The 27,005-nt window shown below is 35.9% G+C and overlaps 2 pseudogenes; one reads left to right on the top strand and one right to left on the bottom strand.

The window, feature by feature from the left end:
• Window positions 1–6,664: 6,664 nt before the first annotated feature.
• On the top strand, window positions 6,665–16,572 carry LOC137732922 (putative protein phosphatase 2C 55 pseudogene; annotated as a pseudogene).
• Window positions 15,608–16,229, bottom strand: LOC148690237 (uncharacterized; annotated as a pseudogene).
• Window positions 16,573–27,005: the final 10,433 nt, after the last annotated feature.

The following is a 27,005-nucleotide window of genomic DNA, read 5'->3' as shown; positions in this document are numbered from 1 at the left end:
GCCAATCATGCTCAAGACTATGCCATGTCAAAATCTCATAATGAAATGCAAGTGCTCAGGTATAAATCATATCAACAACATATAGTCTGGCAGCCGGAGTCACCTAACGTGACCTGTACGGCTGCATGTAGAGCTCAAATCTCAAACTCAATAACTGAACCTGCCCACGAGTCGGAACCACCTAAAGTGGTCTGTACGACAGGCCTGGGTGTAATACATATATACGCTCTAGTGCTACGATCACGTGAAGGCTGTGCGAATAATCGCGGGTCACCTACGAGTCGGAACCACCTAATGTGGTCTGTACGACAGGACTGTGCACCTAACTTGGATCCAAGCTGAGCGTGTGGTGCGGGAGGTGAACATCACGTGAAGGACTGTGCCCTACTCTGGGCGGGAGCACTAACACCGGGGGTGCAGGTTATGAGCTCTCTAAGCATCTCAAACCACTACTGAAATATAAACATGAATAACACTTACCTGGCACTTACCTGTGCGTCCACAGCACCCAATATGCATATGAATATAGATATATGCAATTACTAATGCAACCAACGATGCATGACTAACGATAATGTAAAGCATGGCATAACTGATAACCATTTAATCAATTTCTGGGAAAAATATAGTATATAGGTATATACGGAAAACCAAAAGCCCACTCACTGGTATGTGGAAGGGTCGTAGCCCCCCTGCCTCGAGTGACCACGCTCGTCCTCGGGATACGTATCACCTATATGCGAAACAACTATAAAAACGTCAATTTTAAAGCACAAAACCAACCTCTCGTAATAACTTCTCATACATTGCTCAAATTGGACAAATGAATATACCAACGTGCTCTACACAACCTCAGGAACACACCCAAATTTTTAGAAAAATTTTCCACCGCCGCACGCGCCCCCACGCGCCGGCCAAGGCACGGTCACACGTGCCGGCCACGCGCAGGCACGTGCCTGGCACGCTGACGGCGTCAACTAACGCCGTAAGGAATATTCCGTCAGTTTTGACAGATTCCGTTAACGGCGTCAGGAATATTCCGTCAGACTTGACGAAATATTCCGTCTCCTTCTCCGGCGAACCTCCAGTGCCGTCGCCGGCGCCGGAAAATTGGAAAAACTTCTAACTTCGATTTCTCTCTCGTTTTTCAACCATTTTTCGTGATTTTTGCACCAAAATGACGCCTAAAACTAGGAGAACACAACCATACAACTTTTAAGAGCCAAAAACTACGAGATCTTACCTGTCCCCAAACTCCAAATCCGGCCAACTTCGAATAAGGCGATCCCGACGTCCAAATTCTTCAAACGAACTACTCCGAGACTGCTTGGGACCACACCAAGCTACATACGAGCTCCATTTTCCTTAAAACGTGAGAAAATACGTTTGTATGAATAGTACCCCAAATCGGACCTTGTGAAATCAACGTGAAAACGGTGATAACCTTACCTGAAAATGGTACAGCTGCACTCCCCTCAACCTCACGAGCTCGACAATGGTCTTGGTTCCCTCGATCTGTGGGTGTTTAGTATGTTTGTGTGTGTGTCTGTACACGTTCAAAGGAAGAGGAAGGAATGGGGTTCACGGGAGAGAGACAGGGAAAGGGACAGAGAGACAGTGAGAGTGAGAGTGTGTGTGTGGCCCAACACATGCCAACACCACACAAAACACCCAATAAACATAACGAAAACGAACTAGGGGTAAAGTAGTCATTTCACATGTACGTTTTGATAGTTTCGGGACGGGATGTCACACCAATTCTAAAAAAACTTTTAGCTAAAATACTATATTTTAGCTTATGTACCAATAGAAAAGCTAACCAAAACAATTCTACAAATACTATTATAATTTAAAATAATTACAAGACTGTTATTCAATCCTACCATGTTTTTTGACCAGCCAACTTTTTCCAGCGATCAATCGCTCAATTTTTCCACCGAATTTATTGGTTAATTTTTCCAGTCTAAAGGCCATTGTCCAATAGTGACTTTACGAATTTAGGCTAAGCCACACGGTGAGTATCCTATGATAAATTGAAATCAAAATTGACATTCATGTCCTTTGAACTAAAACTTCTTACTTACAATTAAAAATGGGTGTTTTGATATAGCCCCCTCGTTTTTAGGCTTCTTTGATTGTAAATCTATTTGTTTTAACAATTTGACCAAAATTCTCCTATGTCGAAACGCCCCTAAAAAAAAAAAAAATGGAACCTCAATAGCAATGTCGACCTTGGTACGAAAAGAGGGCGTTTAAAACTTACGAGAGGAAATCAATATGATTAATATCGTTAAATTAAAATTCTTCTTATCTTGAACAATTAGTATTATTCTCTAAACCCTAAATTAAAATTCTTGTTATCTTGAACAATTAGTATTAGCAAGAATCTAGGAGCATCCTTTCTTTTGGTGTGAAGAAAATGGACACCAAATTCTAATTTATTAAAGGCTATGGCAGGTCATGTAATTTAGGTACATTAAAATGGGTTAATTAAAATACATATGGCACCCAAATTATAGGAGAATTTTGGTCAAATTGTTAAAACAAACAGATTTACAATCTAAGAAGCCTGAAAATGGGGCGTTTTGATATAGGCGCCTTGCTTTTGAATTTTTTAGACTAAACATACACTCCGTTTAAAATAATTTTAAATTTTCACAACTTCTCCTGAACATTTCATTTTCTTTACCTATTATCCCTATATCTATGCATTTTTTTTTAATTGTTTGTTATAATTTTTATTTTTTTTTGTGAATATAGTAGAATATTTATATAAAAAAATTGTTAGATTTCATTATTTGAAAAGACAAAGCACATAATAAAGGTTGTTTGATTATATAGTTACGTCTAGTTACCTATAATATTGACACATTTAGATTTATAGTGGATTTGATTTTTTATATTTCTCAGTACATTTGGAATGTAAATTTACCAAAAGGGTTATCTGATACAAACATTTGGTTTTGTGGTACATTTGGGATTTTTTGTACATTTGGTTTTTTGGTACATTTGGAATCTAAACTTACTAGAAGGGTTACCTGACAATGGGCTCTTTGGTTTTATGGTACATTTGGTTTCTTGGTACATTTGAAATCTAAACGTACCAAATGACTTACATAGCAATGGGTACATTTGATTTTATGGTACATTTGGTTTCTCAGTACATTTGAAATATAAACATACCAAAAGTCGATACTTTTGCTCTCAAATGTACCATAAGTTTTAAGTATAATTTTTATATATCTATACGTGAAATTTAATAACTTAATATAGTTTTCTTAGGAAAAAAAAAATGTATTGAAGACTTTTTACTGAAACGTTTTTAATAGAAAGAGAACTTTTTTTTTAATACTGATAGTCTGATAATGAGGAAATGAGGAATTAGTTAATTAATTTTTTATTTTATTTTATTAATAAATGCCATTTAATGCGTAGAAGGGGATTGACAAAATTAAATTCCTATATTATAGGCAATTAGTTGCTAAGCTACCTTATGCCTCTATATAAATGCATTTAAATTAAATTCCTATTTGGTACGGTTTTTCTTTGAATATATATATTTTTTTTAGCCTGGTTTGACACGATTCTTTTGATATGGTTTGCAAGAGCCATTCTACAGTGGCTATAAAGCATTATAAGACAATTGGTTGTAGCAATTTTTCTAAATGATCAAATCTGTAAGACATTGAAAATTTTACAATTGATTATCATTTTTAATTGTTAATTAAATTTGTTCGTAGTTTGACACGATTCTTTTGGTACGTTTTGGTTAATGAAGATGAACTTATCTCTTTGTTAGTATTTGCTATAGCAAGAGTCGGTACGCTTTGGTAAGTGCTGGTTTATGCATTAGTAGTTGTAAGAAAGTAGTGGAATAGAAGTATTTTTCTCTGTCGTGTAAGATTTCTTCTTTATATGAAAAAGGAATAAATGTTAAGTGGTGATTATAGTTGCGACTAGATGATCAGGTCATATAGTTTGCATACTTATTTTTATTTTATTGTAGCACATCAACACAAATACTAGATGTTGACTATCGATTAAAAATATTTCAGGTACATGATGGTGGTACCAACGACTAAGAATGGGAGCATGAACAACCGATCAAACCTTCTCCACTTTGCTGGTTTGTATTGTACAATTGAAGAATATGTTAAGGCCAGACATGATATCATATGAAGGTAACACCATTTTAGAGACTATATCAAGCATACAAAGATAAGCTTGTGACATCTAGGCACTTTAGCACTTTGGACAATGATATCAAGATGATAATTGAACAATATAAGAAAGACCAAGGATGCTTTGTATTTGGTGACATCAAAGGGATGGTGACAACTACTAACATTGCTGATATCTTTAACATTCCTAATGAGGGAAAATATTTAGACTACACTGATATGCCATGGGAGAAAACCAAGAAAATAACATTCATGTCTAAATATTTTTCAGATGTGGTTGACCTTGTTACAAAGACTAGAATCGTGGCATCCGTAAGAAATGTAGTTGCAGAAAGATCAAAGGAAGAGCTTGTGGACTTCGCACGTTTTGTCAATCAACATGTGGCAACAGAAAGTAGTGATACAATAATATATAGAGTCAACTAGGACTCATGCATAATATACATAAGATACTGAGTGGAAACGAAATTACAACAAAAGGGAACAAATCCTACTCTCTAGTGGCACACGCCAGCTACACCCCTTGAAAACCTCTTCCATAACCGGTACCTATAACTATACAAAACAATTATGCACCATGGGAATGGTGCATTGGGCAAAGTAAATACTCGGATAAATTGTGACAATAATACGGCATATTTGATTTAAAAATAACATTTCACAATCCTTTACGCATAAAATAATTCTCACTCATAAATCTCAATTGAATCCAGGTGGACATCCAAGTGTGTTTTCATGATTGATTCACATAAGCACTAAATCATCTATTTCATATATATCAAGGATACACAAGGTAGGGTTTCGTAACCTCTCATGAAATCAAAAAAAAGTAGCGTCCTAGAACCACTCATAGAACCTACTTAAACAAAGATGGATTCCTAAAGCACTCATGGAATCAGAAAGAAAGGTAGTATACTAAGGATTTAATATCCACACATGAAACGAGAAAGGAAGTGTACAAAGTATTGATCCTCTACTAGCCCTCTCAGTTCGTAAACATTTCAAATATACATATATATACTTTTCATAAAGAATATCATTAACTAGGTAATAGCCATTTGTAAATCAAATTTATACACCCGAAGTGTATAACAAGGAACATTCATATGCAAAATATTTATCACATGACAGTAAAGTTCGCTCACCTGCAATCCAACTCACTTCTAGAATAACCACAACAGAAGTGCCACAAAAAAATGATGTGTATATCACTGAGATGTCACATGTTCTTGATAAACCAACAATGTTCTGATAAAACCTAATGTCGTACATAACACTCAAACTGGAAAAACTATCAAGACTAACATGCATAACGAGGCATAGTGCTAATTGCACGTAAATCCAGACACACGGCAACCGATAACAACACGTCATCATGATGAGCCAACTAAGCTCCATCAAGCCTCAACAACATTACATTTCAATTTCCCGACGATCTAACTATCGGATTGTCGTTTATAACGAAAATCATGCGATGGTACAACTATCACAAAAATCAAATATCAAACCATTGTATCTGATTTTAAAAAAAAGGACCTAGGATATGGCTTAGGACATTGGGATCGTCTCACTGTCCAAAATTCATGTTTTCATGTTTTTAACGTGCCAACTCGCGCAATGGTTTCTAGCAAACGAAACTGGAATTTCCGACTAACTCTACATGACACCAAATTTTACAGGCATGTATAGCTCAATAAGAGGAACAACTTTTGTAGTGTCATGAAGTTCATTAAAACAAACGGAGAACGATCAATTTCATTGGTAAAGGCGTGGGTGCCCAAAACTTTACGGTTTCTACTTAAGATTTACACAAATACAAATGTATTAGAATGTATATCACAACAAGAAATAATATTTAGACCGAAAAAAATTGATTAAAATCTTTAAGACCTCATCCTCCTCTTTAAAGGCGTGTTGACATGCAGCTGTTAGTACGGTAGCTTAGCATTCCTTTCCTTTTTGGGTCAACAATCCCAGAAAAAGGGTAAGTTTGTTCAATAATCCCAGTGGGAAAAGGAAAACAAGGATTTTTGAGTGCCATAATAAATAGAAGGAAGGGGTGTGATATTCACACACTCCATTTTACTTTTCACACATCTTTTTAATTTTTGTTTGTCAAATCGGATGAATTGAAGAAGATCAACGGACATAAATTATCAAGGGGTGTGAATAGAACTTGAGACTCTTTCTTAATTTCGTTGGTTCATAGATAGTTGATTTCTACTCTATAATTTCTTCTCTCACTTGTTCTCTCTCCACCAATTTTCAAAGATGATGATCGCAAAGAAACCTAGGGTGGAATCTAATCAAGGGAACAAAACTGCTGATCAGTTTGATCAGATGATGACTGCAGCTACTTACGTTTCCTCAATGTTGAGCTTAAATTTGAATCACACTCATATCAATAACAATTCGTATAATCAAGAAATAATCGAATCAAAAGTAGCCGATCCCGATACGAAATACAAAAAGAAACCTGCAAAATGAAAATGGGGTTGAAGATGGTTTGTGGGAAGTTGTATATTGCCAAAGAAAACAGCGAGAGGCGTGAAGGCGAAGACGCCCACTTCATCTGCATGGAGAAGCAGACTATCGGCGTTGCAGATGGCGTCGGCGGTTGGGCTAAGTACGGCATAGATGGTGGTGAGTACGCAAGGGAACTCATGAAGAACGCCTTTTATCGCCGCCCATATTTACAATAAAAATGATAACAATGTGAGTAATGAACTAAAAAGAAAAAGAAAGGGGCCTTTTGATAAACAGTTGATTGGAGCCGTTGATCCAAGAAACGTTTTGGAGGAAGCTCATGCAAAGAATAAGGAGAATATTGGACTAAAAGGCTCATCAACCGCTTGCATCCTCAGCCTCAACAAAGAGAGCGGAGTCTTGCATGCTGTGAACGTTGGGGACAGCGGGTTCATGCTGTTTAGGGACAACAAGCTTCTGTACCAATCTCCGATTCAGCAGCGCATGTTCAACTTTACGTATCAGTTGGGAACGGCATCAACAATGACAATCCTGATTCCGCTTGGGAGAAAAAGGATATTCAGACAGTCCCGGGGGACATCATAGTCCTTGGGACTGATGGCTTGCTGGGCAACATGTTTCCAAGCGAGATTGAGGAGGTTCTTGTGGCAAATAGTACGTCAAATTCGAAAGATAGAGAATCTGACCTCAGTGGTGGTGATGGTGATGGTGATGGTGATGGTGATTTTGATTGCGATGCATTGGCTTCGAGCATAGCGAATCTCGCTCTCTATAACTCGTTCGATAAGTACAACCCTAGCCCTTTTTCAGAAAACGCTAAGAAAGCTGGATTTGAGTACGTAGGAGGCAAGATCGACGACATTACTGTTATTGTTCGATAAGTACAACCCTAGCCCTTTTTCAGAAAACGCTAAGAAAGCTGGATTTGAGTACGTAGGAGGCAAGATCGACGACATTACTGTTATTGTTGCACGCGTTGTAGCTAGGAACAGCAAATCGTCCCACACAAACAGAGCAGCAACACACTAAGCGGCGGAAGAACGAAGACAGAAAAATCACCAAGGATTGACCTCCGGCGATGATACCATATTAACAGAAATTCAGAAAGAGCATGTATTGAAGAAGAAAAGAGAGAAGGGAATAAGAGAGAGAGAGAAAGTAATTGATTACATTGATACTGAATTAATCTTTACAACTATGAGAATACAGTTTATATAGCCTTCATGACTAGCTTGCAGCCTAAACTATTTAACTAACCAATTCGATAACAACTCTAACAACCTTTCGACACGTGGATATTGCCAACACTTATAAGCTAATACTATCCATGCATGGATTCTTATGTTACACTAAAAACTTTCACGTTTGAATGAAATGAAAATGTGGTTGTTCTATTAATCAAGATCTATGTTTGGAATTTGTGGTTGTACTCCTATTTTATTGCAATTAGTTTTCTTTTTATTCCAAAGTTTGTTACCAATAATAATAAGTAAATGGTTAGCAAACAACTAATGTGTTCATTGAAGCAAACAAAATGTCCAAATTAGCTCCATCTCGACCACATGATATAACATGTGATCTAGTTATTTATTTATTCATTTTTTATTTTTTATTTTTTATTTTTTTTAAGATTAAATGATAGTCATTTCATTAAATTCGCAATTCTTTCGCAAGAATATTAAATTTGGAGAAAAACATCCTTTATTTATGAGTGCCTTCAATCAACATTCAATAAAAAAAAATTGTTAATTTCGTGTGGTATAAAAAGAACATATGACTAGAATTATAGAATATGAAATGATAAGCCACTAATGAAATTCTATGGTGCTCTGGAATATTTTATTTTTTAACCGTTAGATTTTTACAAAAATCAAGATCTAACGATGAAAAACTCCGAAATATCTCATATTCCGGAACACCGTAAATATCCCACCAACTAATTAGTCAGGAAATTGATGGTGGTGAAGGGTTATGATGGATCCGTGGATGATTATTATTTGTGCTGTCAATGTTTAAATTTTCGAAACAATATTAATTTAGGAGCTTACACCTGATTTTGTTCCACATTTATGCATTCATTTCCATGTATAATTACGTTTTTAAATTGAAAATAATAAATCTTATTGCAATAAAAGAGAGTTTATAAATGTGCAATGACATTACATACCTAAAAATATTGTTGCAATCAAAAGATTTTTGCTTCCTAGTCAAAGTACTGAGGAAAATTCGCATTCGCATTCGGATTTTTTGTTTTATTTTTATTTTTATAGAAGATACGATGGCGATTTTATTCATAGATTAGGAAAGCATACAATAAAAAAGAGGGTGTCCCGAATTGAATCTAAAGGCTCTTCGAACCAACAACTGGAGACATTGGATTGTAGGGCCAATTTGGCAAATCAATACACCACCAAATTAGCGGTTTGACGAATTTGACAGATTCTCGTCTCAACGAAACTTTGCAAACGACCTCTGATGTCATCGATCACAGCCTCAGTGGAGGTAGCCCTCCCTGCAAATTGCCAATGGAGGTGGATTGTCTGCCTTCCTATTTCTATACTCTCCCCATGCCCTCCTATGATGTGTGGTCACGGTTAAGTCACGTGAATATTTTATATTAATTTTTTTATAGAAATAATAAAACAAAAAGTAATAGGAATATAAAATGTTGACGTGGCTTAACCGTGACCATACAAACAGGAGGGTATGTGGAGAGTATGAAAATGGAAGGACAGACAATCCACCTCCATTGGCAATTGCCTGAACTGCCAGCAAGGCATGATAATATTTCAAACTTTTCTTGTTATTTTAGATTTATTTGGCATTAAAAGATTACCAAATATCGACTTAAGTTGAATATACGACGAACAAGACTACAAAATAATAAGAATATTATTAAAAAAAACAATAATGTCGAAATGGTTACAAAATTCTAAGAGGCTATCTCAACTGAACAACAAGCATGTTATTTATAATAAACTAACCCTAACCCTAAAATGAAAGAAACCGAAATGCTAATGCTAATGGGTTAAGCCTAGAAAACCAAACATTAAAATAAACCTAAATACTAATATTTTCCAAACACCCCCGTCAAACTTATGGTGGTATACGACATGGGTTTGCAAACAAGTAGATGCGGACTGGCTCCATTAGGCGAATTGGTGAACTGAGATGGACTGGCAAACTAGATTGGACTTGACTGAACTGGCAAACTGGTTTTGATTTAGGCATGCTGATTTTGGCTGGCAAACTGATTCAAATTCAGATTGACTAGTGTTGAGAGTATGGAAAGAACTCATCACTAGATAGACAAGATTTCCATTTTTCAATTATAGTAACAAACAAACAAAAACAAAGTTATCATTCGAATGGTCATAGATCGAAGCACTCGTATGACGGTCACAAAACATTCCAAACAGGCTACCAATCACCATCTAGTTTCTCTCAGACTTAAAACCAAAATTGCCCATTTTCTCTTTTGCCCGTGTGGGCCTATCTAACCTTTCTTTCTTTCTGGGCAGCGGTTCCAGCGAATTCAAAATATGGCAGGCTGCAGCAGCAAGATGAAATTTGTGATTAAATTTTGTTGGATTTTTTTTTATTAGTATTTAACTCTTAGTTATTAATCACAAATTTCCAGATTGACTTATACTCATAGTCATTAATCACAAATTTCTTTTGATTTATTAGTGTTTAACTCTTCTCCTAATTCTTTCCCTTTACCCTTTTAATCTTCTTTTTTTTTTTTTTTTTTTTTTTTTTTTTTTTTTTTTTTTTTGATTTTGATAATTACCGAAATGAAATTTGTGATTAAATTTTGTTGGATTTTTTTTTTAATTTAATTTAGTCTTTAATTTTTTAGGAAAACTAATGAAAATGACTTGAAAACGTTGAGTTTTAATGATAAGAACAAAATAAAGGGTAAAATGAATAGTACCAGGATTGACTTTTTAGTGTAAAAATGTGGTTTTTTTGTTAAAGTGACAGTAACGCAGGTTTTTCGTTAAAACTCCCTAATTTTTTTGTAAAAAAAGCAAGGGAGTTCAAAGTCGTGAGGGGTCTTATGCAGCTATGCCTCTCAATCTGATTGTAGATTTTGTATGTATTTAATAAGGCTATCTATCAAATCTTTTGTAAACAAATAGTATGTAATACACATCAAGTATTATCCTTTGTATGTAAATAGTACAATATACAAAATTTTTATACGGTTTTCAATCCCGCACAGCAACATCGCGTGGGGCATTCCTTGCTAGCGTCTTGCCATTTTAGATTTATTTGGCATCAAAATTACAGCACTGTTAACCTCCTCCGATAGCCCAAAAGACAATATCACACCCTATATTTTGAAGTTTAAACCGACTCCAATTAAAACAAGAGGATTCAAGCTCGTGAGTAAAGAAAAATACAATATTAATTAATTTCCCTTCCGTTATTAATATGTATGTGATAGTGTATATAATGAAGGATGTTAGGTTCTGACCGTTGACACAGATCATGTGCCCCTCGAGCATCAACCGTGCACACTTGCACTACTAAAGCTAACTTTAAATCATTTTGGTTTTCCTTTTTCATGTTTTTTTTTTTTTTTTTGAACAAATGAGATTATCTACACTAAGTGGATGAGAGAGTTGGCTAAGCCTTACATGGACTAGCAATAATGTATGTGATTCAAATTCATTTTAGTGAAAATCAAGCCTAAGATCTCTCACTTACAAATGAAGAGGAATACCACTAGATCGTAATACTAAGTGACATTTTTTCATGTACTTGAAGCACACTTGTTTGCGTTAACCACGTCTGCACATGCCAAGTCACACATAACATCTTGCAAAATAAATGTAGGGTAAATGTTCCAGTGTGGCTGACTGCAGGGGATTGATTAAGTGTGGGTGAGGATGCTAACTATGCACAGTTGGCTTTGAGGCTAATCTTTCTTTGGTAGGATGAGACTTTTACATGATATGGCAAAATCAAAGACCTTATCAAATGGCAAAGAAGATTTGTCTTTTTCTTTCTTATCACCAATGCATTGATCGAGTCCAAAATCTTTTACGAGAGTAACACAACAGGAAGTAGACGTACATTGCAATATTTGAATGCGGCCACGGACAATTTTTATAAAATTTTCATTGGTACCAGCTGATACTAGGGGTGGGCAAATACCTATTGGTTATGGGTAACCGAGGTTACCCATCCATTTAAATTAAACGGTTACGGTTATGGGTAACCGTTTAGATAAATAAACAGTTATAGGTATAACCATTTACCTGTGAAATTTAAATGGACGGTTATGGGTATTAACTACGGTTATAAACGGGTAACCGTTTACCCATTTATTTTATATATGTAAAATTAACACAAACCATGTTCTCGATCCAATAATACTTAGCACCCAATAAATTAGCAAGGAATTCATCAATCCTTCTCTCAATAACACTGCTACATAAATGATGATTCTCATCATCAAGGAATTCGCCAAATTAATTTAAATTTCTTGCGGGTAACCGTGAAATTGACCGAAATGCTTTGACATAAATGTCTTCTAAACAATTTTTGTAACCCAATAATACTTAGAAAATATTATATTTACCTTCATTGGTAACAGTTAAAAATATCGTCCGTAAACTATTATTTCAATTATTGGAATGGTATAAGGACTTAAAAAATTAAAATACGAAAATGTATAATGAATGTACCTATAACGGTGTTTAATTGTCAAAAAAAGAAAATTATGACAATTTTTTTTTAATTTTCAAGTTGTTAAAAAACATGTAGAAGGGTGAAAAAGGGGTAATGGTAAAAAAAGAAGATAAACAGGACCAAAAAGGGTAAATGGGTATACGGGTATTAAACAGTTACGGTTAAATGAGTATGCGGTTATGTGTATGGTTAATCGTTTATAAACAGTTATGGGTATGAGTATAACCATTTAGGCAATTACCCAATGGGTAAACGGTTATCCGGTATGAGTATAAACGATTATAGGTAAATAACCGTAGTTATCCGCCCGCCATAACCATTACCCATCCCTAGCTGATACTGAGTTGTAGATACGTTAGTGTGTGAAAATCCTATAATTCCATTCTGATTACCTTGTACTGATAAACTCTTCCACCCCCAGTCAAAACTTTAATAACTACTTAACACGTAAATGAAAAAAAAAAAAAAATAGCAATCAATTTACTCTTTAAAGCAAAGTCTAGTCCATCAGTATGTTTTAGGGAATTCAGTACCAAAACACATTTGTCTCTCTCATCTTTCTTTCAAATTACATATACATCAGCTAACAATTCAAAGAGATTGTCACTTGTATAATTTATGACAATGCCAAGAAACTCAGCTAACAATATAATGAAGCTAGGCAGTAAACAAAAATAGGCTTCAAACATAATAGCACTTGTAATAAAACATAAACTTCTTCCTCACAATAATTGCATTCAAATTCAGTATTTCCTCCTCCTCTATTTCCCACTTTTTCGAGTTTTTTGACAGACTTCCACAACGGAGCATAATAATTTTCAACAATCTCATCTAGATTAGCATTATCATTCGCATGATTATCAAGGTGTTTCATTTTCCTAAATTAACGTTAACTTAAGAGATAAAAAATGCATCGAAAGCATATACATTAAAATTATTATAATCTAAATATCTAGACCACTGCACAATTATATATTATAATATACAAAATATAATAATAATATATTAAATACAAAAAACTTTTTGTATCTAATAATATTATTATTGTATTTCTAATTTACATAACAGATTAAGCTTCGAATATTGAATTAGTAAAAGCAAAAGGGGCCTTTAGCTTCGAAGTTCAAAACAGAAAAGGGGCTTTTAGTTTCAAAGATGGGTTTTGGCCTTGGGAATCATATTAAGCTTCTAACAATCATTGACAAGGTTCTAAAAGACGCTAGGCATTAATCGGGCTGTGGGCTGGGGCCTAGGCGAATTAGGCGGATTTAAGTAAATTTATTATATTTCGTGTAAATAAGTGTCTGTTTATACTTAAATACACACACACACACACATATACATATACATATATATATATATATATATTATGAAGTATTGGAACATAATGAAAATATGGGTAACAATCATATAATATGTGTTTATTTAAGTATTCAACAAATCTCTTACAATTTATTGAAAAAATAATATGCAAAATGAAATTTATCAATTTTTCTGTCTATATGAGTTGCAACCTAGGCGGGTGCCTAAGCGATCTAGACGAGCGCCTCATCAGGTCTAGGTGTCATTTCTTAATTTTCAAATGCCTAGGCATTACTCAGGGCGGTGGCCAGCTGCTTAGCACCTAGGTGGAGATTTTTAGAACAGTGGTCATTGAATCAGTAAAAAAGAGTAAGATCAGGAAAGTATCGAAGCTATTAACAAAGTGAAAATGAAAGCTTTCACCAATAGTTGCAGACAGAGACAACGAAGACGATGGAGCAATTGTAGACGGAGACGACAAAGATGACGGAGCAGTTGCAGACGACAAGTCTGATTTCTAAGGTTCGAGTGAGGAAAAGTAGGTAAATCCATTTTGGGTTTTTGTCAAACAATCGTTTCAATTTAGTGTGAACACAAAAATTTCTTGAAACAAGAACACGTGTACAAAAATAATATTTGTGTTTAATGATTTTGGGGTTACGATCTCTCTCAAATTTGGTCATCTGATTCGATCTCCATAAGATGTAGATTTGTTGATCCAAGAGCCGTCGAGGCTTGATCTTGGATGAACAGTTGTAAGTTTCTTCAAGGGCCTTCCGGGCTTTGATCTTGAAGGTTGATGGAAGTTTCTTCAAGGGGCGTTGGGCTTGATCTTGAAGGTTGATGGAAGTTTCTTCAAGGGCATTCGGTGCTTGATCTTGAAAGGCTTTTGAGCTTGATCTTGAAGAACTGTTGGTTTTCTTCAAGGGCTTTTGGGCTTGATCTTGAAGAATAGATGTGTGGATTTGTTTGTTGATCCAAGGGCCGTCGGGGCTTGATCTTGGATGAACAGTTGTTAAACGGATTTTCAAGGGCCTTCGAGGCTTAATCTTGAAGAACAATTGTTTGTTGATCCAAGGGCCGTCGGGGCTTGATCTTGGATGAACGAATCTTCAAGGGCCTTCGAGGCTTGATCTTGGATGAATGATTGCCTCAAGGATTTGACGAAGAACAAAGAGTGCTTTCTCCATTCTTCGGGATTCTTGGGAATTTGGGGGTTGGATGCTTGAGAGCTTTAGAGTTTCAAAGCTTCAAGGATTTTGGATGTGTGGGGAGTATTCTCTTCCATTTTGGGAGTAGAGAAATGTATTTGTGAATTGGTTGATTTTCAGATCCTTGATACCTTGAGGGAGAAGCCTATTTATAGGCTTTGAGAATGAATCACCACCACAAATTTTCTTGGTGAAGTAAGTGGATGACGTAGGTGAAGTGAGTGGAGGTTGTAAGTGAAGTAAGTGAATGTTGTAGGTGAAGTAAGTGAATGATATAGGTGAAATGAGTGGAGGTTGTAATTTTAATGCATTGGTCAACATTTATTTTACCGAAATTCCGATGTCTACATTTAGCTAATTTGAATCAATCATGATTCTGTGCGGATTTATTAAAATTATTTTTTATTTTTTTTCTAATTATCCTCCGATTTTAGTTTGAAATGTATCCGAAAAGTAGGATACTCGTATCTTGACAATATAATACGCGTATCTCGTCAGTCAACAACGTATCCCTTCACTCCAATATATATTGGGCACGTATCCACGCATATCCTCTGCATATCTGTATCCCTACGTGTCAAATATGGGATTTGCTGGTTTTCCCCCGTGTCCATGCATCGTAGCTACCAATGCTACATCTCAATCATTCAAGAAGATAGCATGGATTACCACTATACATTCCAAAGTAAAGAAATAATTCAGCATTACACATATTGAACCTTGCTAGGTGGTAGCAGCCTTGATAGCTCTCTAAAATTTATATTCTACATCGCTAGCGTGATTGGTAGGCTTTTTCTGCTCTGTTTGTGCATTCTCTTCTCCGACCTTCTTCTTGTTCCTCCACTGTTCGGACCCGCCAAAAGTCTCACTCGAAGGCGGCTGTAATCTCTTCCCAATAATATTATTCTTCTCGCTATGAAAATGCTTTTTAGAAACTCCAAACTTCATATCCTCCAACCTCTACTTCATTTCCTTATTTTCCTTCTCCAAGTCCTCCAAATCCCTTCTCATCCAAAAAGCACATCCCCTTCAACAATTCCAAATCACCCACATTACTCTCAGCCATCTTCTCCTCCACTACCTTCACCTCCTTAACTTTCTCAAACCCAATCTTATTCCCCATTAAATACATCTTCATTTTACCAAACTTTGTTGGAAGTTTCACACCCTAGCACATATTCACCACCACACTTTTTGTCATTAGCAACACAATCCTCGCCATCACTACAATTCCAGAAAACAACCCATCATTCCTTCCACCCAATGACCTTTCCGTCACAAACCCACCTCCGCCATTTGAATGAGGTCTAAAATTATCCATAAATTCACCATTTTTGTCGGGTTTTTAAGGAAAATATTGGAATAACCATGGAGGTATATGTTGATGACATGGTTGTGAAGAACAAGTGAAATGGGGATCATCTAGCTGACTTGGTGAAGTCATTTGACGTACTCCGTAAGTACGAGATGAGACTCAATCCTCTTCGGTGTCCAAAGTGGAAAGTTTTTGGGATATTTGGTGACTCATAAGGGCATCTAGGCCAACCCGAATCAGATTAAGGCGATTAGTGAGATGCAATATCCACGAACTATGAAAGAGATCTATAGTTTCACCGACATAGCTGCTTCACTTAGTCAATTCTTTTCCAGACCAACAAATAAGTGCAAGTTTTTCTTTAATGCCATAGAAAAGAATAGAAGGCTAGTGTGGGACGAGAAGTGTGTACAAATGTTCCTTAAACTGAAGGAATACTTCTTTTCACCCCCTTTCCTTTTGAAGCTTATACCAGGAGAAGATTTATACTTGTATTTAGCTATGTTTGAAGCTATAGTTAGTGCTCTTTTGGTTCGAGAAGACTAGAAAGGCTAGAAACCGATCTATTATGTTTTGAAGGCTCTCTTCTAACCAGAGACAAGGTACCTCAAGATGGAGAAGCTAATTATGGCACTAGTCATGGCAGCAAGGACGCTTACACCCTACTTCAATTCATTCCGAATCGTAGTAATGATTGAATTCCCACTCCTGTCGATTTTCCACAGTTCGAACCGCTCCATCAGAGTTAATAAATGGGCTATTGAGCTAGGACAAAAAATATTGATCTACATGCCCAATACCGCCATTAAGGGACAAACACTCGCAAATTTCATTGTTGAATTCACCCCAAAATCCATAAATGTAGAAGAGCCCACTATGGAACCCTTTAAGACTAACATAGGCTGGCACATATACGTTGATGGATCTGCCAATCCGAACCGTGCTAGATCTAGATTAGTTTTAATTAGTCCATACGGGCCGCTGTTAGAACAACTGTTGAAGTTGGGATTCCGCTCCAACAATAATGAGGAAAGAGTAACTTGTACTCCAAGTAATACAAAGGCTAATAGGAAGAAACACTAGAATAATAGGTAATCTAAAACCCAATCTAACTAGGATTTACATAATCTCATATATTAAATCATGTTTACAACATTCATTTTGAGTGTGTAAATACTCAAGTAGATATCACATCAGATTCAACAAAGTTGATGAAGTGGTCTAGTCAACACTGAATAAGGAACATGGTAGTCTCAAACAAGAGAACTTGTAGAAATAAGTCTCTTAAAGCTTGGCTAATGGTAAAATCCAATATGGGAAAAAAACCCATAATCTAAGGAAAATGATGAGTTGGATGCAAAGCTAATTTAAACGTCTACGTGACATACATAAAGGTATGACCAACCTATGATGGGTGCCTCGTTAAAACCTAGTCAGGTAGCAAAAACCAAAAGGAATAATGCTTCTAATCATAAGGAAAAAGAGTACATTAAGGTCAAGTAAGTACATTTTGGGATACTCCCCTGAGTTTAACATAATTCCAAAGACAACTAACAATGTTTCAACTCAAAAAGTTTATGTATACCAATTCCTTGAACAAGCTTCAAAAAAGTATAATTCGGTAGTAACTTGGTGAACAGGTGGACTAGGTTGTCCTGGGAACGGATTTGCTCAATTTCAATTTTTTGATGTTCTTATTGCTGATGAAATTTGGTGCAATATGCTTGGTGTTATCTCTTTTGAGGTATCATTTCTTGATCTTCTCGATACATGATGTGTTATATTCATAAATTATTGTAGGGACGTCAATAGCAAACGAAAGTTCACATGTGCTTCGAATATGCTTGACAAACAACTTTTAACCAGAAGAATTCTTAAGTGGTTCGAGTAGGGTGATAATTTCAACATGGTTCAAAGAAGTCACAACTAAGGTATGTTTCATTGATCTCCAAATATTGCAGTGTCTCTAATAGTAAAAACATAACTCGTTTGAGAATGTGCCATGTGTGAGTCAGACAAGTAACCTCCGTCAGCATAACCAATAAGGCGAGAATAATTCCAAAGATTGAGGGAGGCATCGACTCTTCTTGAGGATTCGTAGAGATAGAACAAACCCAAATTTATTACACCTTTTAGGTAGCGGAAGATTCTTTTAGTATTAGTCTAGTGTCTACATGTGCGTGCATTGCTATTCTTGCTAAAAGATTAACATTGAAGGAAATGTCCAGTCTAGTGCACTGAGCTAAGTATAATTAAGTGCCAATTGCAAACAGGTAAAGAACTTAAGGCTCGAAGACCTCTTTCACATCGTCTTAAGGACAGAAAAGGCCTCATTTTACATCTAGCGTTTAGACGACCATAGGAGTACTCGAAAGCTTCGCGTTATCCTTATTAAAACAATGGAACACCTTCTGGTGTAGTCTGATTGATGGACAAGAATACCATCTGAACAATGCTCGATCTCCAAGCCTAGGTAGTATCTATTTTTACCAAGATCTTTCATCCTAAATTTTGAATTTAGGTCCACAACAATTCTCTCAAGCTCTTTAAGAGTCTTAGTAAGATCCATGCCATCAACATAAACTACAATGATCGTAAATCCAGGATGTGACTTCTTAATGGACACGTATGGGATTTTCGCATCAAGATCTCTATAGAGATCCATGCTATCGACATAAAATACAACGATCGTAGATCGGATTATTTCAGTTGTAAAGTGAATGCCTCAATTGAATCGAGGAGGGTGTTTTGTGGTCTAAAACTACTTAGTCAATGAAAGTCCTTCAGAAACTTTCATGTAGATTTTCATATCAAGATCTCCATAGAGATAGACGGTTACCACACCTATAAGCTGCATGTTCAGTTTTTCGGAAACAACCAAACTGATAAGGAATAACGTCCATAACGGGCAAATATGTTTTCTCTTAATTAATCTTAGGGCATTGAGAGAAGCCTTATGCCACAAGGTATGCTTTGTATCATACTATTTTATTATTTTCATTACCTTTCCCCACGAAAACCCACTTGTAGCCAATGGCTTCAAATATGGCAGTTTAGGAATTATGAGCCCAAACACCTTACGTTTCGCAAGTGAATCAAGTTCGACCTGGAGTGCTTGTTTCCAATTTTACCAATTTGTTTCATATCGACATTCATCAACAGAACGTGATTCAATGTCATCACTCAGCATGATATCATTAGTTACTGCATATGTGAATACATTGTCGACTATCATCTTATTCATATTCCAAACCTCATCCAAGCTAGCATAAGAAAGCATAGTGCACCAAAATTTCTCAATTCTAAGGAAAATGATTCTTTTCTTCAAGGATGCTTCCATAATCTAGAATAACCTCATGTGTTTGATAAGATGACTAGGCAATGGCTGGATCCATACTAGTTTCACTAGTCTGTGTTGTTGGTTTCTTCTTTTGAGGTTGCGAATCCTTTGGACCAACTGGTTTACCACACTTTTGGGTGGAAACAGATGTTTGGCTAGCCACCAGTGTACTATGATCGGGCATTAGGTGCAGCAATCTGCATGACACGTTCATAGCGTCCCATCATTCTCAGATAGTGATTCGAAGTCCATTAGGTATGTCTATCTTTGTAGGCACGTTTGAAGTTGGTATATGTGATCTCATCACTTTTGCTAGATTGGTAACATATCCGACATGCTTTGAGTAACACTTTGAAGATCTACGATTCATCACATCGTAACTTTTAGATTGTTCGGTCCAAAGATCTAAATCAGACATAGTGGCAGTCATCCATTATAATTTGCGTCATTCTTTATGAGCGGTGACCTTATCTCCTCTAAAGGCAAGTAGAGTGTCATAAAAGTGACAATCTGCTAAATGATAAGTAAAGAGATCATCTGTCAAAGGTTCTAAGTAGCCAATGGTTATAGGAAAATCATAACTGACATAGATTTCCATCCTTCTCTAAGGACCCATTTTTGTACGTAAAGGCTGTGGGATCGACACATAGACCACACAATGGTCTTTTTAAATTGTTTTATAAGTAATTTCGTATATGATGTTTTGTACATTTTCTTTTGGTCTGATATTTTTTTGCATATATATAGTTTGGAATTTCTTGGTGATACATCAATTGAATTTAAAATTTTAGCATATGTTGTAGTTAGCCTGATTGAATGTGATTGTTTAGTGGATGTTTTTCACAAAAACATGTGGGGGAAATGTTTGCTTGTCATTGTTTTCACAAGGACATGTTCCATTGCTGTGCTTTTAAGCCATTATCGTCCAGTGTCCAAATAAGTTGTGGTATTTTTTAAGGTCACATGTTGATGCTAAATGATGTAGGACAAAAATTAGATTATTTCACATGCAATAAAACTAAAAGAAGGAATCGACGAGCAAACGAGGAAGGTAATTGGAGAATTGATAATTCATGTGTTAATAAATTATTTGTGGATGTTTTGGATTTTTCGTACCATCTGGTTGATGCAACTTTAGTTTGGCATGTTGGTCTTAGGGCCATAATATATGGATTTGATGAGAATAGTGAGCAGAACAAGACTCATGGTTATACCATTAGCCCATCAATTTTAAGGCCAAAAATGATGTATTCAGCTTTCAACACAAGGTTTTAAAGTTTGTATATAAAATCGGACTTTTCACTTGTCTGTTGATTAAGTCATTTGCTTTCATTTTAATTCCTAATGTCCTTTGAGTTGTCCCAACTCCCAAGAGTTGTAATCTATTTATTTAAGTCATTTGGCTTCTCATTAGTAATGATCAATTTAATTAAGTTATCAATTAAACAAAACAACCTTTGGGTTTTCAACCAAAATCTGGTGGACTCTAGAAATCATGTTCTTTGAGGGCTTACGTTCATATTCTTCTTGCTTTGTGTTACGTCACTAAACCTTTTCTAAAGGGTAATGTTAGAAAAACTAAATTTTATAAACTGAATGACGTGGAAGATGATGATTGGATTAGTACTTAAGCGTTGGTTAACATGCTTATTTCTTATTGGTGACACATCATTTAGTTTGCAAATTTAGTCTACCTAAAAGTGTTATGCTAGGTAGGCTAAATTTGTAGACTAATTTGCAAACTAAATGATGTGTCGCCAATGAAAAATAAGCACGTTAACCAACACTTGAATAATAATTCAAGAGTAATGCTAGGGAGACTAAATTTGTAGACTAAATGTTGTGTCACCACTAGTTAATGAGCACGTATATCAACGTTTAAGTAATAATCTAATCATCAACTTCCATGTCAAGTTTATAAAATTTAGTCTACAAATTTAGTCTCTCTAGCATTACTCATAATTCAATCATTTCATATCATTTAGTTTAGAGTAATGTTACCTTTATCATCTATTTGTATCATCATTTGTACTATCTCGCTAATAGAGGTAGGACCCGTCAATGCCTGTGGATCCCATCTCTATTAGAGAGATGATACAAATAGATGATAGGAATAACATTTTTGTTTAGTTTACAAATTTAGTCTTCCTAACATTTTCCTTTCTAAAACAACTTTTACTTTAGAATGAAAAACATGCTACAAGGATGTATTTATAATGTTGGTTCATGCTTGTACTTTGGATGAAATAGATAGGAAATCCTCGTATAATCTAACGTTGTCTTCCTCATCCGTTCTTAAGTTTGTGACACAATTTTGTGCTTAGCAGAGAAAGAATTAAGCAGAAATTGGTTCTTTACCATAGTGGTCACCCCATATCTATGTAGTTCTCAAATGATGCAGAGGAGACTTTCTCAGGAGCAATATAGCTATTAGTGGATAGTGATTACTGATGTTTCAATCTATACCTCCAATTATCTGCTTAGTTGTGATCATATTGTTATAAACTAAACCAAAAACTAATCAAGCAATAAACAAAACACAATGATTTCAGAGTTCCTCCAATATAGGAGTACCTTTTTAACAATGGAAGCTTTGTTGATTACCAACAAATACAAGAGAACTTACAAACACAAAGTGTTCTCAAGTATACAAACTTATGCCTCTCAAAACTCTCACACACAAAACTTTATCCCACATCCATCTGTTTATACTAATAGATGTCATAGGTTTACACAAAGTCCCTAGAATATAGGAAACCAAATCCTATACTAAAACCAAATCCCAAACCAACTAGGAAACACAAATCCAAATATCTTGCATCCAAGATATCCTAATCCTTGTTTGATTCTTGTTTTAGTTTAGGCATATTGATTTAATGTCAAATCCAACAATCTCTACCTTGGCATGAAATCCATAATGAGCCATCTAGCAACTTCCATTGCTCCACCATATCGCAAGATCAAACTTGCTTCAACTACACCACATCAAGTAGTGCTCGAACTTAGTTGCATTAACCACCTTTGTCAACATATCAGCTGGATTATCTTCTGTAGCAACCTTTTTTTAGACGAATCTCACCTTCAACTACCACTTCTCTCACAAAATGATATTGTACATCAATGTGCTTAGTCCTAGCATGATGTACCTGATATCTAGCAAAATAAATGGCACTTTGGCTGTCACAATCACAAGCTATATCTAATAATTTCTGCTAATTTGTGTTGTTCTACACCTAAATCTCTTAACAAACTATAGAGTCCACATTGGTTTTTTGATATCTTCAGTGATCGCCATGTATTTTGGTTTTGTGGTTGATAGTGCCACCGTCAGGTGTAATATTGATCTCTAGCATATAAGACCCTTTGCCATAGTAAACACATACCTAGTCATCGATCTTCCCTTGTCTAAGTCTCCAGCAAAGTCTGAGTCTACATATTCAACTGAGAACTTATCAATTCCTTCATCACATATTTCAAAACAAATACTTTTGTCCCCCGTTCCATGTAAATACCTTAGTATCCACTTAGAAACATTCCAATGCTCTCTTCTAAGATTATGCATGAATCTACTAACAATTCCAGCTGCGTGTGCTATATCAGGATGAGTACACACCATAACATACATTAATCCTCCAACCAAATTAGCATATGGAATACCATTCATCTTCATCTTTTCTTCATCAATTTTGAGACATTGTTGACTGCTCAACTTGAAGTGAGAACCTAATGGAGTTCCTATAGGCTTAGTGTCTTTTGTTACTCTAAACTTTTGTAACAACTTCTCAAGATATTGCTTCTGAGACAAACACACCAAACCTTTTTGTCTATCCCTTGTGATCCCCATTCCCAATATTTTCTTGGCTTCACCGAGATCCTTCATTTCGAACTCCCTTCTCATTTTCTCCTTCAACTTTTCTATCTCTGAAATATTGCTTGAGGCTATGAGCATGTCGTCCACAGAGATTAACAAGTACATGAACGAACCATCTTTCAACTTCTTGTGATAAACACGGTGATCATAGTGACTTCTTGTATAGTCTTGACTCTTCATAAACTTGTTAAATCTTAAATACCACTGCCTGGGTGACTGCTTCAAACCATAAAGAGAATTTCTAAGCTTACAAACCAATCTTTCTTTTCCTTGAACTTGATACCCCTTAGGTTGTCTCATATAAATCTTTTCATCCAAATTACCATGAAGGAATGCAGTCTTCACGTCTAGTTGTACCAATTCAAGGTTGAATTGTGTAACTACAGCAAGCAATATTCGAATGGAGGAGTGCTTAACTACATGGAAAAAAAATCTCATTGTAATCTATTCCCTCATTCTTAGCATATCCTTTAGCCACTAACCTAGCTTTAAATCTTACCAAGCTCTTGTCATCCACTACATCCTTCTTTGCATAAACCCATTTGCAGCCAATTGCTTTCATTCCTCTAGGTAGCTCCATCAATTCCCAAGTCTTATTTTTGTGAAGGGAGAGCATGTCATTGTCCATTGCATCATGTCATTTACTCTCTTCTTCACTATTTACTTCTTCAAAATTAGTGGGAATTTCAGCCTTAATTATTGGCAATGCATATACCATGCAGGCTATGCAATCTTTATATCTCACAGGTAAGGATATGTCTCTTTTTCCCTTCCTTTTGGCTATGCAATCATCTTGTATCTTTAGTTCTTCTAATGGTGTTTCTTCTTTATGATCATTCTTTTTATGTTCAAGTTGATCACCTTGTCTTTCTTCTTCCACAACTTCCTTACTTGGCTATGAATTCACAATTACTTGTTCCCCAAGCTCCACCATTTGAACATCTTCCTTTAATTTCATGTGACTTTTATCGAATGTCACATCTTTACTTACTATAGTCTTGTTCAACTCAGGACACCAACGTCTGAAGCCTTTCACACCATTATTGAATCCCATAAAGATAGTTTGGCTCATGGATCCAGTTTGTTTTCCTTCACATGAAAGTAGGCATTGCATCCAAACACTCGTAGCTTATAGTAGTCCTGAGCTAGTTCTCCAGACCACACTTCAATGGGTGTTCTACCCTCCAATGTTGTTGATGGTGGTCAATTAAGCAAATGACATGCATAGCTAAAGGCTTTTGCTCAAAATCTATTTGGCAGCTTAGCTTGAGATAGCATGCAACGAGCTTTCTTGAGCAAGGTCCTATTTAGTCTCTCTTTAATCCCATTCTGCTGTGGAGTATGTCTAACAGTGAAATGCCGAGTAATCCCTTCCTTTTTACACAATTTGAAGAAAGGATCAGAGGTATATTCCCCTCCATTGTCACTTCTCAGTATCTTAATCTTCTTTCTAGTTCTGTTCTCCACCATGTTCTTCCATTCCAGGAAGATGTCAAGAACCTCATCATTTCATTTCATCATATATATATCCATGATCTGCGAGAATAGTCATCAATAAAAGATACAAACCATCTTTTTGTCCACCTAAAGAAGCATTCTTTGAAGACCCCCAAATATTAGAGTGAACATAGTCCGAAATTCCTTTCGTTTAATTAAGAACTGAGCCAAATTTCACCTGTTTGTTTGCCAAGAACGTAGTGTTCACAGATCTCTATATTTCCAGTTTTTGCTCATTTTAAACACCTTTGCTTGATCAATCCTTGCAATGCTTTTTTTTCCAACATGTCCCAACCTCATGTGCCATGATGCAGACAAGTCACCACTTCATCAGCAACTAGTCACTCCATTTTCCGAAGTCTTTCCTTGTAGCATATAAAGTTAGCCATTCCGAGGCCATTTCATTATGGCAAGTGCTCTTTTAGCAACTTTGAGCACGTTGTTATCGGAGTAAAACTTGTAGTCTTGAGATCAAATTTTTCTTCAGATTTGGGACGTACCTTACACCATGCAATGCTCGAATCACACCATCATGATGCTTGATCCTGATGCTTCCAATTCCTTGAGTTGTACATGGGTTATCATCTCCCATATACACAGTTCCATTCATAACTTTGAAGCTTGAAAACCAATGCCTTTGAGAAGTCATGTGATGGGTACAACCTGTGTCGAGCACCCATTCTTTCATATAATCAACAGTGCTCGATGCAGTTAGGGTATAGACAAATTCCTCATCCTCGACTTCAACCATATTTGCTTTTGAGTCATCATTCTTCTTTTTAGTCTTTTCTTTGATTTTAGGGTAGTCCTTTTTCATGACAAAAAGCACACTTATCTTTGTCCAAGAACTTTCTATTCTTTGAGACTCCTCTAGTATGAGACCTACTATTTTTCCTATACGAACCTTTCTTTTCTTTTGATCTCCATTTCACCATCAAAGCTTCAGAGTTATTCCTTTCTTGCCTGTCAAGGTGTCTCACCTCATGATTCATAAGAGCACTTGAGATTTCATCATACTTAATTGTCTCCATGCCACAAATCGAAGTAGTCACAAAAGGCTCATAAGATTCAAGAACTTGTTCAACTTGCTCTTCTTCATATATTTTGTCTCCAATGCTGCCTACAATTCCTTCACAGAAGTTATGTTCATCTCACCATACTTCTATTGCTTTCCCAAGCATAGCCGAATTGTAGAACATGCATGAGCATTCAATCTTTCCCATTTTTCTTTTTTCATCGTAAACGACATGTCTCCTAACATAACAACCAAATCTTGTTGTATCAGGACATCTCGAACCTCATATTGCCACATAGCAAAGTTGTTCATTCCATCAAATTTCTCAATTTCAAACCTAGCACTCTGAACTGTCGTCTTCGTTCCACTAGTACTAGACATTTCTTCAACATCATCACCACTGGTAGAATCACCAGTCTTCGTCATTGCTTGATAATCACAACCCATGTAAGAACCTAAGCTCGTGATACCACTTGTTATAAACTTAACCAAAAACCAATCAAGCAATAAACAAAACACAACGATTTCAGAGTTCCTCCAATATAGGAGTACCTCTCTAACAACAGAAGCTTTATTGATTACCAACAAATACAAGAGAACTTACAAACACAAAGTGTTCTCTAAGTATACAAACTTATGCCCCTCAAAACTCTCACACACAAAACTCTATCCCACGTCCATCTATTTGTACTAATAGATGTCATAGGTTTACACAAAGTCCCTAGAATATAGGAAACCAAATCCTATACTAAAGCCAAATTCGAAACCAACTAGGAAACACAAATCCAAATATCTTGTCTCTAAGATATCTTAATCATTGTTTGATTTTTGCTTTAGTTTAGGCATGTTGATTTAATGTCAAATCCAACACGTATGTCATCTAAATGTTTGAATATGTTGATGCATAGACTAAGGATCTTTTGAAAGAGGGAGAGTATGCAGCTCTTGTCCAAAGCGCTGCACAACCAATCTGGCGTCAAGAATCTTCTCACCACATCGAAGTTCGTAAAGTTGAAAGTTGATTTTGAACCTGTGATGAATTTTCTTTCTTTTATCTTCTTTTTCTTATACTTCCTAGTATTT

This window comes from Pyrus communis, chromosome 16 (genome assembly GCF_041283825.1).
Source record: "Pyrus communis isolate YQ-2024b chromosome 16, ASM4128382v1, whole genome shotgun sequence".
NCBI classification, from domain to species: domain Eukaryota; kingdom Viridiplantae; phylum Streptophyta; class Magnoliopsida; order Rosales; family Rosaceae; genus Pyrus; species Pyrus communis.
The sequence above is the reverse complement of the archived record's forward strand: the minus strand, read 5'-3'. Positions and strand labels throughout refer to the sequence as shown.